We start from the raw sequence: 14,511 nt of genomic DNA on the forward strand, positions 1-14,511 counted from the left end.
TACTGCAACATGCATGATGCATGATGGGTGCAAAGGAAAAGCGCCTGGGGTGGGCAACGCAACGCAACGCAAAAGCTCCCTCCCTCCCAAGGGAATAGAAACAAGGAAGAGAGAGAGAGGCGAGCGAGCACTCCTACGTACGTACAGCATGCACCACAGGCAGCCACAGCGCTGTGCGTGTGTCTGTGTGGGCTGTGGCGACGACAAGAAAGGCATCAAAAGCTAGCGTTGCTTCGTTTCGTTCTGACTGACTGATGAGCATGGGCTCTGTGCTCTGCTCGATCGATCGGCAACCACAACCAGCATGCACCAGCACCACACGGGAACACACAAGTGACAGCGTGACGCGACCCCCGTATCTGGGCTGCAATCTTCGCGCCGGTGTATCGGATCTTGACGTGCAAATAAACATCCCGCAAGTGTTCCGTCGTCCTTCCGGCCAGTTGCGTATTGTTAACCTAGCTAGAACAACCACACGGCAGCGACAGGGACAAGCGATGGCCCCCTGCCGTCCTTAACATAATCCTAGCCGCTACTGCTGGTAATGATCCCTAGGCCTACTAGCTACCTATTGCTCGATCGTGTGTAGAGGAACATGGCAGATACAGTAAGTAGTATTGGAGCGGGCTCATGGTGTGGTGTAAGACCTAGCGATGTGACGGGGGGCGGCTCGATCAAGCAGTCAAGAGCGTCCATCCGTCGGCAGATTAAACGTAGTGATCGGTCGGCCGATCCTGCTGATCTGATGGAGTATATCTTTAATCCGCATGGGTTTCTTCGGGGTCCGGCGCGGCGGCAGACCACCACCGGCTTTGGCGATTCGCGGATCGGTGAAACGATCGACCGGCCGGACGGACCAAGACCAAACCCTGTCGCCGTCGGGGCGGTGGCGTCGTCGCCGTCGCCGCGCGCTAGCTCGAGTAAAAATTTGCGAGCCGTTGCTCTCCGATGATCGTCGCCGTCGTCGTCCGTCCCCCGGCCCGGCCAGCCTCGAAAACGACCCCACGAAAGTGCAGCCCGTGTCGTCGTCTGGTACGGTGTATTTCTCTCTCGCGTACGTCCGTCGTTGGTTGGTTGGACTCGAGAGCCCAGAGCTTGTAATGGATCAGTCGTACGTACGCGCTTGGCGCGTACGCCAAATCCTGCTGATAAATAAATAAAAAGAAATACGTACTATATACGTACACTAGCACTACTGTGGTCTCGTCTCCTGGAGTACCGAGTACGTACATACACTAGCTACTCCTACGTGCGACTGAGCGTACGTGGAGGAGGAGGAGCGTCCCGTCCAAATGGACCCGCCAAGGCGCGCGCACGTCACAGCGGATGCGGCGGCTTCGGTAGCTGAATCGGCACGGAATTGTGCGCGCGGGCAGGCACGGAATTGGATACGTCCAGTTGCGACTTGCGACGACGCTTGCTCAGTTGCTCTACTGGATAAAAATCAACAGGGCGTCTGAAAGTTTTGACGCCCAGGAGTTGTTTACATCAGGGCGATTTTTATCCACGTAAATGAAAGAGTACACATCTCATTAGTTTTTTTCATCCAACTTAGGATTACTCCTGTACTTCAGGCCTTTTTCAGGCCTCTTATTAATTAAACCCACTACAGCAGCGGTACCCAGTAGTAAGCCTGCCAGACGTTTGAAAAACTCAAAAACTTTTGAAGATTGACAGAGGAACACACCCACCCTGTGCGCAAATTTTTTGAACCCCTCAAAAAGGTTTGCTGGCTCTGACGGAATGGTCCAGCCAGCCAACGCATTGCGCGCTGCCACACGCGCGCACACATGCAAACGGGTGGGTTGGAACAAGAGATGAATGTCTGGGGCGGCTGCGATCTCCTGCAAATCCTGCCCGGTGCTCCCGTTCGGCTTGTACGAAACAGGTTTGAAATATTATGAAAGAAAAATATTATTTTGATTGAAAAAAAGAAATCGAACAAGTCGGATTCAATGTTAGCCGAACATGGCCTGTCGCTTGCGTTGCGCCTTCCAATAGTGGACGCGCCACAGTAACACCCTCAGTGTTACGCTATAAACAAATTACTAAACTATGTCATGAGCTTCATATTTACGTGATAATGCATGTGATGGAATGAATAGATGAAGTATTGCAACTTAAAATGATCAATGAAAATGCTAAACGAGAAACTATTCCATAACTTAGGCAATTGTCAAGTAGGGGTTTAAACCAATTTTTATGGAACAAAATACTATAGAACATGGAACAAAATACTATAGAACATGTGTGTGATGCTTAAATAAAGTTTGAAGTATAAACTTTGTAGATGACAATGAAATACTTGCCGTGGAAAAATAACATTGCTAGCTAGCATTTCTAATGGCCTAAAAATAGAACTTAAAATCAAATTCAGCTCAAGACCTAGAAAAATTCTTAAGTATGGCAATGCTACGTTGGTGAACTAATTCTAAAAAATTTAGCTAAATGTCAGTGCTATGTTTTTGCTCCTTATGGTAGCCTGATTAACCTCCTTCATCATGGTCAAGGTGGTTTAGCCGCAACCGAGTTGGATTAGTGTTGAGAGACGCTTTAAAATCTGTGCATGAACACAGTCTCGGGTTGTCTGGCCTGTGCGCGTGGCCGCTCTACGTCGCCGTGCCGTGCTCGTCGTGCTGGTCAGCTGAGGCCGACCTGGCTCGGCCACGGCTTGGCTACGGTTTGGCTGCGGCTAGCCGCCGCGCCTGCCACTGGCCGCCTGTCCGGCCAGCTACTGGCCACTGCGCCTCGACGGCCGCCGCTGCCGCTATGCCGATCTGTTGCCCCATCCGCTATCGCATTGCTGTTGTGCTGCTGCCCTCCCTGCCTCGTGTTGTGGCGCAGTCGCTGCCGCTACTGCTCGCCTCAACGCGCACGTGGCCTTGTCCCTACTGCCGTCGCCTCGTCATTTATGGCACTGCGGCCGCACATGCCGTGCCCCGTCGTGGGCGCGCGAACGTTCCCTCTGGCCATGATGGCCCGTAGCGCTTGCACGTGTGCCGACTCGCTAGTGGCCAGTCACGCCCCGCCAAGGCGAGGACCAGCTGAGCTTTGACCTAACCCCTCCCCTCTCTCTTCTCTGCTGCCATGGTGGACTGAGCCACGCCATTAGAACAAGCAAGGAGAAGTCACCATCGCCCAATTTGTCGCGTCTCTGGCTCTGCCATCAAGCCGCCTAGCCGACTGTTCCCACCCCGCCTTGAGTGGTGTCCGACCGAGCTTCAATTTTAGAGCTTTTCCCCGCCACCGTGCCGATAAGGTCGAGTCCGCCCATCGCCAAGGGCAGCTCCCATTTGACCACCTCGAGCCAAATTGGCTACATCACTAGACTCGCCTCGAGCCCCTCTTCGCCTTACGCGCCTTAGTCAAACCACTACCGCCTCACCGTCGTCGTTGACGCGACCGTGCCGCAGCAGTGCGCCGCCGCATGGCTAGGCCGCACATGGCCAGCCCTCCACCGTCATCCTCTGCTCCAACCATCGCTTCGGCCTTGTCCATGGTAGCCTCCTTATGCTTGCGCGCTAACCAATTAGGTCTGTAGCTGCCCCAGCTCACTAGAACAATGGCACCGCTATCGCGGATGGCCGCGCGCCGCTGCAGCCTTCCCTCGGCAAGTCATGTCACCCACACCGACGCTTAGCGTAGCCGCTCGGGTCGGAGATGGTGATCGGTCCACTAGGTGGGCTGGTGCATGTCCTAGGTGGCCGACGCGGCCGCGTTGTGTCACCGTGCCGCGCCACCGTGCGCTGAGTCGTCGGGGGTGCGCCCGGGGAAATTCCAATAAAGTCAGGGGATTAAGCGAGAAGATTTGAGAGAGGGGGAAATAGTATTGGGGCTTAGGTGTGAATCAGAAGAAAATCAGGGTCTTTTTTTGCAAAAATGCCAGCGTGCGGGCTTCCCTGCCGTGGGTCGGCCTCACGTGGGCCACGGAAGCGGGCCGCTGCGCGAGCGCGTTGCGTCGCGTGGGCTGCGCGGGAGATTGGTTTATCTTTTTCTAGGAATTTGTGAATGGTTTTCTAATTTAATTCTGAGCTGATCTTTGGTAATTAATATAAATTCGTGTAGATGTCCAAAATTCCAAAACAAATTTTGTTAGGTTCCTAAAATTATGATCTATCTGTTGGTGTATTTAATTCATGTTTGTATGTGTTGACACTAGGAGCTATTAAATCATTTGTGAAAGCATCTAGGCCCCTAGTTGGATTTCGGTGATTAATGTCAATACAAGATTACTATGACTAACGTGTGTTTTGCAGAGGCAATTAAGTTAGGTCATGGTAATGGAGATCTATTGGGCAATCGAGGTTGTCATGCCCCTACGATGGAAATCGTTTCGGTTCTCAAAGGACGGACGACAAGGTTAAGGATAACTAGTTCTAAGTGTCAACTGGAGTTGGAGAGACACTTAAAGTAGTTTAGGACTTTGTTTTTCCTTTGGCCGTACTATGAAGGGGGTATGAACGGGTAGCTTGACCTAGTTGAGTCTAGTGAGTTAGGTGTGGTGCACACTTGTTAAAACTAGCTCTAGGTAGCTCCTATGAATGCCTAAGATCCTTTGGAGCAAACTTTATTCACATATGTTCGAAAGATGGAAGTGAATGGAGGGTCAAACACTGACCGGACGCTGGCTCCGGTGCGACCGGACGCTGGCCGCAGGGTCCGGTCAGTTCATTTGACTGAGGTGATCAAGTCTGGTGTGACCGGACGCTGGAAGGTCATGTGACCGGACGCTGAGGGCCAGCGTCCGGTCGACTCCAGTAAGGGTCCAGACTTGGGAAAGAGTGACCGGACGCGTCCGGTCAGTGGTGACCGGACCCTGAGTATCCAGCGTCCGGTCGTTTACAGTAAGCATCCAAGAGCGACCGGACGCGTCCGGTCGGTACTGACCAGACCCTGACAGCGTCCGGTCATCACTTGAAAACTGTTCGCGGGTTGAACTGACCAGAGCGTCCGGTCATAGCGATCGGAGCATCCGGTCGTCCCGCAGAAGCTCATAACGGTTAGTTTTTTAGGCTGCCTTATAAATAGGAGCTCCACTCGTGAGTGGAGGATCTTTTGCTCATTCCAACAGCTGAGAAACACGTTTGTGAGTGCCAAGAAGAGCAAGGTCCTAGTGAGGTGTTTGTGATTTGAGAATCCAAGAGAGTAGCCTCACTAGCAAATCAAGAGTAGCAAAGTGTGCATCCATCTTCTCATTAGGCTTCGCGTGATCAAGTGAGAGTTCGTGCTTGTTACTCTTGGTGATCGCCATCACCTAGACGGCTTGGTGGTGATTGGGAGTTTGGTGTTCACCCGGCGGAGCTTGTGGGTGACCCAACTCAAGTTGTGAGCGGCTTTGGGTGATTCGCCGCGACGGAGTGTCGAAGAATCAACCCGTAGAGAGCACTTGATCCTTGCGCGGATCAAGGGGGAGCTACACCCTTGCGCGGGTGCTCCAACGAGGACTAGTGGGGAGTGGCGACTCTCCGATACCTCGGCAAAACATCGCCTCGTTTCTTTCTCTCTCTATTTACTTTGAGCACTTACTTTGAGCATTTACTTTGAGCAATTCAATACTTGTTTTACATCCATAGAATTGCTTGCTAGAGTAAGTTTGGAACTTATGTTGCGAGGTTGTTGTGCTTTAGTTTGATATAAACACTTTTCTAGGCACAAGGGGTTAATTGGGCTATCAGTAGGATTTGATTATTGCAAGAGAATTTAGAATTAGCCCAATTCACCTCCTCTCTTGGGCATCTTGATCCTTTCAATTGGTATTAGAGCCTCGTGCTCACGTTTTTAAGCTTAATCGCTTAGAGCAAGATGTCTCACGGGGATGGACCTCCTCCTATCTTTGAGGGAGATGATTTTTCATATTGGAAAATCCACATGGAGGCTTACTTAGAAGCTCTAGATGTTGGAATTCTTAGAGCCGCCTCAAGGGTTCCCAGCACCTAGGAATGCCGCACAACTTCAAGGCGATGAAGTGAATTATGAAAAATGGAATGCAAAGGCTCGCAACACCATCTTTAGAGGCCTTTGCAAAGATGTGTTTAATCGTGTAAGGAACCACAAAGATGCCCATGCACTATGGTCGGACGCTTGTGCACTCCATGAGGGAACCAAGAGTGAGCGTGAGGAACGCTATCATCTTGTGATTAAAAAGCTAAATTCTTTTGAGATGTTTCCCAAAGAAAGTGCTAATGAGATGTATTCTCGATTAAATGTTCTTGTAGAGGAAGTCAATGGGCTTAGACTCACTCAAATGTCACCATCCGACGTTGTGAGAAAAATCTTGAGTGTCCTCCCCATTGACAAATATGGGCATATTATGATTGTGCTACATCAAGGTGATCTTTCCGCCACTACACCGACACAAATCTTGGGAAAGATCAATGCTCATGAGATGTACATGCACATCACACCACAAGATGGCTCATCCTCTACAAAGAAGAAAGAGAAGGACTTAGCATTCAAAGCTAGCCAAGACAAGGGCAAAGCAAGACTTGAGTATGAGAGCTCAAGTGATGAAGATGATGAAGAAAGCCTTGCCCTCATGGTGAAGAAGACCACCAAGATGCTAAAAAGGCTAAACAAGAGTGGCATCAAGTTTGATGGCAAGAAGAAGAAGTTCTTCACTAGCTCAAGAAGAAAGCCAATCTCCGAGATGGATTGCTACAATTGTGGCGAACTTGGCCACCTAGCTCATCAATGCACAAAGCCCAAGAAAGTCAAGTTCAAGAACAAGGGCAAGAAAGATGAGTCAAACGATAAAGATGAAAAGAAAAAGAACAAGCCATACAAGAAGAGAGATGGCAAAAAGAGGGACTTCTACAAGAAGAAGAAGAGTGGCAAGGCCTACATTGTCGGTGATTGGCTCACGGACATTGATTCATCAAGTGGATCATCCGATGATGATAGTGACGATGAAAAGGTGGCCGCCATCGCTATTGATCTTGCATCTTCACCACCACCATCGCCATCATCCTCTACACACCTATGCCTTATGGCCAAAGATGAACGCAAGGTAACTAAGAGTGATGATAGTAGTGATGATGAATATGCTAGTGATGATGATAGTGATAGCGATGATGATGACTCACCTACTTATGATGATCTTGTCAAAATACTAAGAAAATATACTAAGATCATTAGAAAGAGTAGAGCTACAAATGAAAAACTTGATGCTAAAAATGATTCACTCTTAGCTAAGTGTGATACATTAGAAAAGGCTAATGATGAGCTCAAGGAAACAAATGATTCTATATCATCCAAACTCAAGGAGCTCAAATCTTCTAAGAAAGAGCTTAAAGATAAAAATGATAAACTTGAGTGGGTGCACAATGAGCTTATCACTAGTCACAATAAGCTAAAAGATGAATATGCAACTCTAAAGATCAATTATGATACCCTTATTATTGCACAAGAATTCTTACCAAATGAGCCACATGATGCTACTAACCATGTTGTTAAGATTGATATAGCTACCTCATGTGATGATTTAATTGATGAAAGCATTGAGCATGGATCTAGTAGCAAGGGCAAGCAAGTGGTTGAATGCAATGACTATGATGAGTATGTCAAGCTCAAGAGTAACAATGAGAAGCTCATGAAAGATCTTGAAGAGATGAAAAGTCACAACACCATTGTGCTAGAAACTCTTGATCATGACAAAGAGGTGATCCTTGAGAATGAGAAGTTAAAAGAAGAAATCAAGAAACTCAAGGAGGAGAAGAACAATGATATTCTCAAGGAAGAGAACAAGAAACTCAAGATGGAGAAAGAGCATCTCAAGGTGGGATTGAGCAAGTTTGCTAGAGGCAAGCATCTCTAAAGTGAGCTACTCATGAATACCGTCATGAAGATGGATAGAAGTGGCATTGGATATATGGCAAGTGTAGAGAAGAAGAAGGCTCAAGCTCAACACCAACAATCAAAGCCAAAGCCAAAGCCAAAGAGATGTTTTGAGTGTGAACAAGAAGGCCACTTTGCTCATGAGTGTCAAACTCCACCACCACAACCCTTGCCCAAGCATGCTAGACCCTTTGCTTTCAATGCTCACTACATGCTTAGAAAAGATTCGAGTGGAAAGATGAAAGTCATGTTCTTAGGTCCCCCCAACAAGTGTAGGCCTAAGAAAATTTGGGTGGCTAAGTCACTTGTTGAGAAGGTGAAGGACCCTCAACAAGCTTGGATCCCTAAAGCTTGAATCTCTTATGTGTAGGTGAACTACAAGACCGGTGGAAGTCATTGGGTTATTGATAGTGGTTGCACTCAACATATGACCGGTGATCCTTGTATGTTCACTTCACTAGATGAAGAGGTAGATGGACAAGAGAAAATAACATTTGGAGATAATTCAAAGGGCAAGGTCAAAGGATTGGGCAAAGTGGCAATATCAAATGATCATTCCATCTCCAATGTGCTCTATGTTGCTTCATTGAGTTTCAACTTGCTATCCGTTGGACAATTGTGTGATCTTGGCTTCCAATGCTTGTTCACCGAGAAGGAGGTGGTTGTATCTAAGATAGATGACAATCAAGTGATATTCAATGGATTTAGATACAACAATTTATATCTAGTTGACTTTACCTCCGAAGATGCAAACTTGAAGACTTGCCTATTCACCAAAACAACACTTGGGTGGCTATGGCATAGAAGGCTTGCTCATGTTGGGATGAGCTCACTCAAGAAGCTTATGAAGAATGATTTGGTGAGAGGATTGAAGGATGTGAAGTTTGAGAAGGACAAGCTTTGTAGTGCATGTCAAGCCGGCAAGCAAGTTGCAAACACTCATCCAACCAAAGCTTTCATGTCAACCACAAGAGTGCTAGAACTCCTACACATGGATTTATTTGGACCAACAACATACAAGAGTTTGGGAGGAAATCTCTATTGTCTTGTGATTGTGGATGACTATTCAAGATATACATGGGTGTTCTTCCTTCATGACAAATCCGAAGTTGCATCTTGTTTCAAGAAGTTTGCCAAGAGAGCTCAAAATGAATTTGAAGTGAAGCTCAAGAAGATAAGAAGTGACAATGGCAAAGAGTTTGACAACACAAACATAGAAGCTTATTGTGATGAAGTTGGAATCAAACATGAAGTCTCCGCAACCTATACTCCTCAACAAAATGGTGTAGTTGAGAGGAAGAACCGGACTTTGATCACTCTTGCAAGGACAATGCTAGATGAGTACAACACCCCCGAAGCTCTATGGGCGGAAGCAATCAACACCGCATGTTATGCATCCAATCGCCTATTTCTTCAAAAGTTCCTTGTCAAGACACCGTATGAGTTGCTCAATGGGAAGAAGCCGGACGTCTCCTTCCTTAGGGTGTTTGGTTGCAAGTGCTACATCTACAAGAAGCGGCAACACCTAGGGAAGTTTCAAAGGCATTGTGATATAGGTTTTCTTGTTGGTTACTCATTGAAGTCCAAAGCATATAGAGTATTTAATCATGCCACTGGCTTGGTTGAAGAAACATATGATGTGAAATTTGATGAATCTAACGGCTCCCAAGGAGCACATGAGAATCTTGATGATGTAGGTGATGAACCATTGAGGGAGGCTATGAAGAATATCCCGGTGGGAGACATCAAGCCAAAAGATGATGAAGATGATTTACAAGTCATTAACCAACCTTCTTCATCAAATGTACCACAAGACGGTGAAAAAGATGGGAGAGTACAAAATGAAGATACTCATATCTCCCATGAGCAAATGGTGGTACAAGCACAAGATGTTGATGCTCCACAACCTCCTCCTCAAGTGGTCAATAGAAGAAATACACCTCTCCTACAAGATCATTCACAAGATCTCATCATAGGGAGTCCAATAAAGGGGGTAATGACTCGATCTCAAAAACTTACTTCATTTATTGCTCATCACTCTTTTGTCTCTTGCTATGAGCCTACCAAGGTAGAAGAAGCTCTTAAAGATCCGGATTGGATCAATGCCATGCATGAAGAGTTGAACAACTTTACTCGCAATGAAGTTTGGAATCTTAAAGAGCGACCAAAAGGTGCAAGAGTCATTGGAACAAAGTGGGTGTTCCGCAACAAGCAAGATGATCAATGTGTTGTTGTGAGGAACAAGGCAAGACTAGTTGCAAAGGGGTTCTCTCAAGTTGAAGGTTTAGATTTTGGAGAAACCTTTGCACCGGTTGCAAGATTAGAAGCCATCCGTATCCTTCTTGCATATGCATCACATCATGAAATGAAATTATATCAAATGGATGTGAAAAGTGCATTTTTAAATGGCTTTATTAATGAACTAGTCTATATTGATCAACCTCCCGGGTTTGAAGACCCTAGATATCCTAATCATGTTTATAGGTTGTCCAAGGCACTATATGGGCTTAAGCAAGCCCCAAGAGCTTGGTATGAGCGCCTTTTGGATTTCCTTATTGAGAAGGGCTTTACCATTGGGAAGGTCGACACCACACTATTTACCAAGAAGCTTGATGGGCATATCTTCATTTGTCAAGTATATGTTGATGATATCATCTTTGGATCATCAAATGAAGACTCAAGCAAAGAATTTGGTGAATTGATGTCTAAGGAGTTCAAGATGTCAATGATTGGTGAGCTTACATTCTTTCTTGGTTTTCAAGTCAAGCAAATGAAAGAAGGCATCTTCATCTCTCAAGAGAAATACACAAAAGATCTTCTCAAGAGATTCAAGATGGATGAATGTAAGCCAATCAAGACCCCAATGCCTACCAATGGACATCTCGACCTAGATGAGGGAGGTAACTCGGTTGATCAAACTCTCTACCGTTCTATGATTGGTAGCTTGTTATATTTAACCGCATCTAGGCCCGACATCATGTTTAGTGTGTGTATGTGTGCTAGATTTCAAGCTAGTCCTAAGGAAACACATTTAATTGCCGTAAAAAGAATCCTTAGGTATCTTAAGCACACACCAAGCATTGGCCTTTGGTATCCCAAAGGAGCTTTATTTGAATTAATTGGCTATTCCGATTCAGACTACGCCGGATGCAAAGTTGATAGAAAGAGCACATCCGAAGGGTGCCATTTGCTTGGTAGATCACTTGTGTCTTGGTCCTCCAAGAAACAAAATAGTGTGGCTTTGTCCACCGCCGAAGTGGAATACATTGCCACGGGTGCTTGTTGTGCACAAATATTATACATGAAACAAACTTTACTAGACTATGGAGTAGTTCTAGAGAAAGTACCTCTTTTGTGCGACAATGAAAGTGCGGTAAAACTTGCAAATAATCCGGTTCAACACTCTCGCACCAAACATATAGATATCCGCCATCACTTTCTAAGAGATCATGTAGCTAAAAATGATATATCACTAGAAGGTGTAAGATCCGAAGATCAATTAGTGGATATCTTCACTAAACCGCTAGATGAGGCTACATTTTGTAGATTGCGGAATGAGCTCAATGTACTTGATTTTAGTAACTTCACTAAAAATTGAGCTTGTGTTGTCCCTTGCATTCATTGTAATATACAACATGTTTAATTTGTGGCAATGCATATAGGGCTTGTCTAACATGGTTAAGATAACCGCCGAGAAGCGTGTGAAGAAGCTTAACCTTGGATCAAACTTGACAAGCAACTAGATTTACTCACAAGCATTACATATGCATGAATGTTGTTTTGTCATTTTGTTCCATTTGCCCTCTTGTTGCCTATTTTCTTAAAAAGAATTATAGCCTAAGGCAAAATATTTTGAAAAATATGAGGGTTTGAGAGAGGTCACTCACATCAGTCCCAATTGGTGTTTATTTGGATCTTATTCAAGTTGGGACTTGATTGGGAACAGGCAGCGCGAAGAAAGTTTGAAGATTTGCTGGAAAAGGTGCACCGGACGCTGCTGTCCAGCGTCCGGTCAGTTCACAGGAAGTGAACTGCTGATGAAGGAGTGACCGGATGCTGCGTCTGTGCGTCCGGTCAGGAAGGGTTCAGCGTCCGGTCGATCGGAGGAAGATCAAGTTGTACTGACCGGACCCTGCCTGTGTCCGGTCATGGACCACCGGACGCGTCCGGTCCCGATTCCAGAGGATTTGGACCTCTCTGGAATTGACCGGACGCTGGGTGGTAGCGTCCGATCGCTTCCACCGGAGCGTCCGGTTAGTGGATCTCGCGCGTCTTAAGGTCTCCTTTCCTGTTTCCTTTTCTGTCACGATTTGGGGGATTACTTAACCTGCCTGCAACCTCTGTCTCCCGTCATACCCTAGCCCGAGCCACCGCACTGTCGCGCCGCCGCCTCCTCGCGCCCGCGCCGTCGTGCCCTCGCCTCGCCATGCCTCCGCGCTCAGCCCCCGCTCGCTAGCCGCGCTCCACCTGCTCCGGTCACCTCGCGCCCGCGCCTCCATGCCCCTGCCTAGCCACGCCGCCGCAGCCTCGCCGAGCCACCACCTCCTGTGCCTGCTCTGCTCGACAGCCACCACGTGCCGCCGTCCCGCGCGCCACCGCGCTCGGCCCCCTCGCCAGCCAAGCGCCGCCGAGCTCCAGCCCTGCCTCGCCTCTGCAGCACCGCGCCGACCACCTCACGCCCAAGCTCACCGCTCCACCGTCGCCAAGGCGGCCGATCTTCACACCGGAGTGCCCTAGCCCTACCATCCCCTTGATTGGACATTTACCCTAACCCTAGCCCGGTTCCGAGGATCCCCCGCGTGATATCTTATCTCTTCTCGGATCGCTGATCGTCAGGTAGAAAGCCACTCGATTCAAATTCGCATCTACATTGCTTTCTCTATTAGGGTTTCGCATCTATTAGACATATGGTATTTATTTGTATATCCATCTATTCTATCGTGCAGCGAGTCGGTTCCGTTGTGTTTCGTCTGGCTATTGGCAGTCAACTCGGAGCCAAGCTCGTGAGTAAGGATCGAGGCCAAGCCTCGAAAGCGGCAGTTTGACAGTTGATCTTCATCAGCGGCAGTTCACCATCTTGTCAGTTCAGATGGCTCGCACCAAGAATGTTGGTGGTGGCCCAGGTGATGATGATCGGAGGCCCCCGCCTCGTCAGCCAGCCGGATGTAAGGGCAAGTCAACCAAGCAGGTAACATCCAAGAAACGGAAGTACCCCGACGCAGAGACAGCGAGAGCTGTAGCTGTTGCAGAGGCCGCAGAGCATGCCGAGAGAGGTGGCTCCCGCAGCGGAGTTGTCATTGCAGATCAGCCAGTTTCACCTGCAGTCAGAGCTGCGATTGAGGATGTTGAGCGTCGTCATGGTAGTCCAGTTGGGACTACCACGCTTGCAGGACGACGGGTTGCCATTGAGGAGGGTCCATCAGCACAGCAGTAGCCCCCATCAGCAGAGCCTCAGCCAGCCCAGGAGACTCAGGAAAGTTAGGAGACCGAGCCGGCACCTCAGCTACGCCGCTCGAGTCGTACCAGTGCTGCAGTTCCACCGAGGCCAGTTACACAGCGCAGGGGTTCACGCCCTCTGCCCAGACCATAGGGTCTGCCTCCAGTGGTACACCTCGACTTGAGGGCCGCTACAGCCAGGCAGGTTCAGCAGCTGCGGTTTGTTGATTTTGAGGTTTGGTTTCCTCCGAGGAGGGATGAGAGAGCAGCTGAGGGGTTCTACACGCCACTGCAGGAGGATTTCTACAATACATATCTTAACAGTGGGGCAGTGTTCAGATCACAGAGGGTCTGTTAGATAGAGTCTATTGTGGCAGCAGCCGGAGAGAGCATTCGGCAATACTTGTCATATTTGCTAGGACTAACAGATTTGATTGGACGGACGGGCATATATGTACCTTCTTGGGTCCGTCAGTTTTATGCCTTGCTCTACATCGATCCTCATCACAGATTCATTCACTTTGCTTTCAGAGGCAAAGACTATAGAGTGACGAGTGGCAGGGCCAGAGAGATACTGAGGCTACAGGAGCAGCCTATAAAGATGCATGAGGTTTGTTATGGACAGCAGGGACCTCCCAGGCATCCCCATGGAGGGTTGGTGCCCCCTACAGATTTAGTGCGTCATTGCTTCAAGGAGCCGTTTGGAGAGGGGTCGAGCAGGAACCCCAGTGACTTGACTCCTATAGCGAGGATACTAGAGGCCATCATCAGGAGGACACTGCTTCCTAGGTTGGGATACAGGGAGGGCCTGACTCGCTTATAGCTCTGGCTTCTCAATGCCATCATGCAGATGACAGTGTTTGACATCTGGGACCTCCTTCTTTCAGAGATGGAGGACACTATAGCTGAGGGATTCAAGGGTCACAGGCAGCTTCCCTATGCTCACTGGATCACGTTCCTCATCCGCAGAATAGTGCTTGATAAGCCCCCTGGTATGATGGATGAGTATACAGGTGCCACCACAGAGTTCCCAGCCTACAACCTGTCACAAAGGATCAGACACGCCACTCCTCAGGCACCCAGTCAGCCTAGCCGTCGCCCCGACATGCTAGAGTCTACAGCTCAGCAGGATGAGATCATCGGAGGGATTGCAGCCACTGAGGAGGAGGAGCTAGAGGCACAGCAGGAGGTGAGCGAGTACAGTGACAGCTCTGACGACGACTACCAGCCTATACCTCAGAT

The sequence above is a fragment of the Miscanthus floridulus genome, chromosome 1 (genome assembly GCF_019320115.1).
Source record: "Miscanthus floridulus cultivar M001 chromosome 1, ASM1932011v1, whole genome shotgun sequence".
NCBI classification, from domain to species: domain Eukaryota; kingdom Viridiplantae; phylum Streptophyta; class Magnoliopsida; order Poales; family Poaceae; genus Miscanthus; species Miscanthus floridulus.